This window comes from Aethalodelphis obliquidens, unplaced genomic scaffold (assembly GCF_003676395.1).
Source record: "Aethalodelphis obliquidens isolate GAN/ISIS:26980383/991018 unplaced genomic scaffold, ASM367639v1 scaffold20, whole genome shotgun sequence".
NCBI classification, from domain to species: domain Eukaryota; kingdom Metazoa; phylum Chordata; class Mammalia; order Artiodactyla; family Delphinidae; genus Aethalodelphis; species Aethalodelphis obliquidens.
Window position 1 is genome coordinate 26,602,229 of NW_020837964.1, and position 4,519 is coordinate 26,606,747.

At 40.1% G+C, this 4,519-nt stretch overlaps 1 pseudogene; it reads right to left on the reverse strand.

The window, feature by feature from the left end:
- Positions 1–561: 561 nt before the first annotated feature.
- On the reverse strand, positions 562–1,304 carry LOC113627398 (non-histone chromosomal protein HMG-14 pseudogene; annotated as a pseudogene).
- Positions 1,305–4,519: the final 3,215 nt, after the last annotated feature.

A 4,519-nucleotide genomic window follows, 5' to 3' on the forward strand; every position in this document is an offset into this window, starting at 1 on the left:
TGGTGAAGTTTTCCCCTATAAATCATATCTTAGGCATTTTTTTTTCATAATTGAGATTTTACTGATTGTTTTGAGGATCAGTACACACACATTTCAATTTGTACACAATTCTCAACATACATACCAAAAATCTAAAAAGTCACGTAGCTGTGATTCTTTTCTGAACAGTTATTCCAGGGACTTTCCAGCTTAAAATTTGAAGGCAAAATTTCCTTCACAGGATATCAAGTACCAATATCTTCAAATATTGATAGGCTGTTACATTGTAAGTCCCACTAATTCACAATATCATATACACTACATCCTCAAATTGTCAGTCGTTCACAGCACATTAACAGTTACGAGAACTGGACTACCACCGACCAAAGATGTTACAGAGTGCACAAAACTCTGCCCAGGAGAGCCAAGAGCAAGGGGTGAGTGGTTTGCTTTAGGAAACAATTCTACCAAAAGTAACATGGGAAGAGAAGTAATGTAAAGGGTTTAAGACATTAAATGCACAACTGACTCCAAACTGCCATTTAGTACGCTTTGTATTATAGGCTAGAAAAGCTACCCTCCATCTGTGGAATGTTAAGCTGACACACAAGACAAAGCCTCGCATATTCAATATCCCACTATTTTCTGGTTGTATCAAAAAATAAACAACCACCAAATGATTTCACCTCTTAAAAAAAGCATTTACACTCAAAAACTGGGATGAGGTGGGATTCCCTCCTTTTTATGTTTCTAGAGCTACTAAAAAACTTGCATTTACGAAATAGTTGATATTCCTCTGGATTGTACAAGAAAGGAGACAGGGACCACTGATAGGACCAGGTGTGTGATATTAATCAGATTTGGCTTCTTTCTCTCCTGCTTCATCAGAAGCTGGGCTCTCCTCGTTTTTAGTTTCTCCATCTTCTGCAGCTAAGTCTTCTTTAGTCTCTTGGTTAGTCATTTCAGCCTGTTTTCCCTTTGCTCCCCCCCTTTTTCCTTTTGTTTGCACTTTTTTGTCTGAAGATTTATCCTTTCCTGCCGCCTTTTTTTGGCTTCGTTTCCACTTTTGCAGGAGGCGGTTTAGCGGACAACCTCGCCCATCTCCTCTTGGGCTCCTCTTTCGCCGCCCCCTCGGCGGAGCTGACCTTCCTCTTGGCATCGCGGCGGCGGGGCGGGCGCGTGCCCGGTGCCTGCCGCGGCGCACCGAGAGCCTTCTCGAAGCTGGGCTGCCTGGCCGCTGCCGCTCCTCTCGCCGCCCGAGCTGGGGGGACCCGCGGCGGGGGGGAGAACCGGATGGAACCGGATTGGGAGCCCACCCCCAACATCTTAGGCATGTAAAGCCCTGAAGCTGAGCCAGTTTTGACATCGTGGCTTTTACCTACTCTATTTATAATGTCTCTATTAGCTTCCTCCCAGGTTAAGGGGCCAAATCTACCTGCTCTTTCTATTCTCCGAAAGCACAAGGAATTGAAATGGCAACAAACAACTAGTCTAGCTTGATGCTGGAGATGCTATTATTTCACTGTTTAGACAACATGAAGTTTAGAAAGGATAAAGTCCTGCCCCAAGGTCAAAACAAACCAATGACACAAGAACAGGACAGAAGAGATGGGACTGAGGTAGATTTAGGTGTTCGGTTCATTTCTAGCTTAATGAGCACAGCTTAATGCGAGATTCCCAGACACGCTGATCAAATCGAACAAAATGCTTACTCTGTACCAGTGGGCAGGGTCTAGAGCAGTGGGTCATTCTGGGATTGACATTTTGAGAGGAACATGGGCACATTGGGAATTGTCAGGAGGGCAGTGACCAGGATGGCTACCATGTCTATATGAGAGACAATAAATGAATTGAGAAAATGAGTTTATACTTTGAACTAGAAATCTCTAGGTCTCTTGCTGAATTAATTTTCTACTGCTGCTATAACAAATTACTATGAACTAGGTGGTTTCAAAGAACACAGATTGAAAGGATTCTGGAAAGATAGTTGGATGGGAAGCATCAGCAATCTATCTCCCCCTGCACCCCAGACAACAATTGTACCGGCAGAATCTGTCTCATGTAAGTATTTTGGAACTCTGGAGTCTATTGAAGGATTGCAACTTCCAGGGGAAGGCTTGGACAGGTAAACTGTGCTTCATTTTGGTCAGTTTCAGCTCTGAGCATAGCAGTTACCCATCCCCCCATTCCCATGGTGGGCAGCTGTTTGCATACAGCTTGTGGGAGCCAGGTTGGGCAAAAGAGGACCCTGTGCTGCAAATGTTGGCGATCTATGCTCTGACTGCCCATTGCTGCTTCTGATTAGATTGTTGCTGCCCCTCCACCTCCAGCTGAAGTGACTTCCAGGGGATTTAAAGGGTGGGGTGCCCTTTACTGCCCTCTTCATTTTTCTCTTTTTCCTCCTTTTTAGAGCCAAACATTAAAGACAAGGATACAGTATTAGGGTTCTCCAGAGAAAGGGAACCAATATGATATATGTAGATTGATATCTCTATATAGATATCTCCCTCTCTATGTATATCTATATAAAATTTATTATAGGAGTCAGCTCATGTTACAGAGGCTGAGAAGTCACATGATCTGCAGTCTGGAGAATCAGGAAGGCCATGGGCGTAATTCAGTAAAATGCTCTTCAGCATTTCATTTCAGCCTGTGAACCAGGGGGTGAGGGGCTGCTAGTGCAAGAAACAGGAGCTCTGATATCTCTGAGGGCAGCAGAAGATGGACCTCCCAGCTTAAAAACAGGGAGATAATTTGCCCTTCCTCCGCCTTTTTGTTCTATTCAGACCCTTGATGCATGGGATGAGGCCTGCCCACATTGGTGAAGGCAGATCTTTTTCACTCAGTGTATTGATTGTCTTCTAATCTCTTTGCTAATCTCTTCTGAAAACACCCTCACAAACATACCCAGAAATAATTTTTTACCAGCTATCTGGGCATTCCTTAGCCCAGGCAAACTGACACAAAATTAACCATCAGACATGCAAAACAACTGCATATATGGGGGAAGTTAGCAAGTGATCGTGCATGCCCAAGGAAAGGCTCTGAAAAGACCCAAGACTTTAAACTATACCTCAGCTGATCCTTGTCACATAGATAGCCTACAGCAATGGGAAGCAAACAAAAAAACGCTATTAAACAAAGCAGTAACAAAAACCAGCAAACTCTGGGTAAGAGGGAGAATCTGGTCTCCATAATTACCACATTATTAAATCCAAATATTCAAATTTTTTCCAAAAAAATCATAAGGCATACAAATAAACAGAAAAGTATGGCCCATTCAAAGAAAAAATAAATAAAACCAACAGGAACTATCCCTGAAAAAGACTTGATGGCAAATACAGCAGACAAAACAACTTTTAAAACAACTGTCTTAAAGATGCTCAAAGAACTAAAGGAAGATTTGGAAGAAGTCAGGAAAATGTATGAACAAAAATGGAAACAGCAATCATGAGACAGAAAACCTAAAAAGAAGCCAAAAAGAAATTCTGGAGCTGAAAAGTATAATAATTGAAATGAAAAATTAACTAGAGGGATTCAAAGGCAAATTTGAACAGGCATAAGAATCAGTGAACTTGAAGATAGGACAATGGAAATAATCAAGACTGAGAAACAGAAAGAAAAAGATTCAACTCAAAGCCATATGAAGAAACAAAGATCCCAATAAAGGTACATAAACAAGTAATTATAAAAGCTAACATTATTGTAACAATGGCTTATAGTTCCACTTTGTTTTCTAAATGACTTGAGACTAATGCATTAAAAATCATTATTAGTTTACATTATTCTGGGGCACACAATGTATAAAGGTGTAATTCTGTGATAACAACAGCAAGGGGTGGGGATGGAGCTGTAAAGGAGCAGAGTTCTTGTATATTATTGAAGTTAAGCTGGTATAAATTCAAATAAGAGTGTTATAACTTTAGTATGTTAACTGTAATCCCCATGGTACCCACAAAGAAAATAGCTATAGAATATAAACAAAAAGGAATGAGAAAGGAATTTAAACATTTCACTACCAAAAAAAAAAGTCAACTAAACACTAAGGAAGACAGTACTGTAAGGCAGGGAGTGAGAAACAAAGCCGTAAAATGTATAGAAAACAAATAAGATGACAGAAGTCTCTCCTTCCCAGTAACTACTCTTAAATGTAAATGGATTAAACTCCCCAGAAGACAGACTGGCAGAATGGTTAAAAAAACACAGTCCAACTATATGCTATCCACAAGAGACTCACTTTAGATCAAAAGACACAAATAGATCAAAAGTGAAAGAATGGAAAAAGATATTCCATGCGAACAGTAACCGAAAGAGAGCAGGGGTGGCTGTATTAACACTGGACAAAACAGATTTTTTTTTTTTTTAACAAAACAAATTTTTAAATCAAAAAGTTTACAAGAGACAAAGTAGGACATTATATATTAATAGAAATTTGATATATCCTCTTGCTGTAATATTATAAACACTTACATTTCTAATGACATACAACTGAATAAATAAAGCAAAAATTGACAGAATTGAAGAAAGAAATAATGGATAG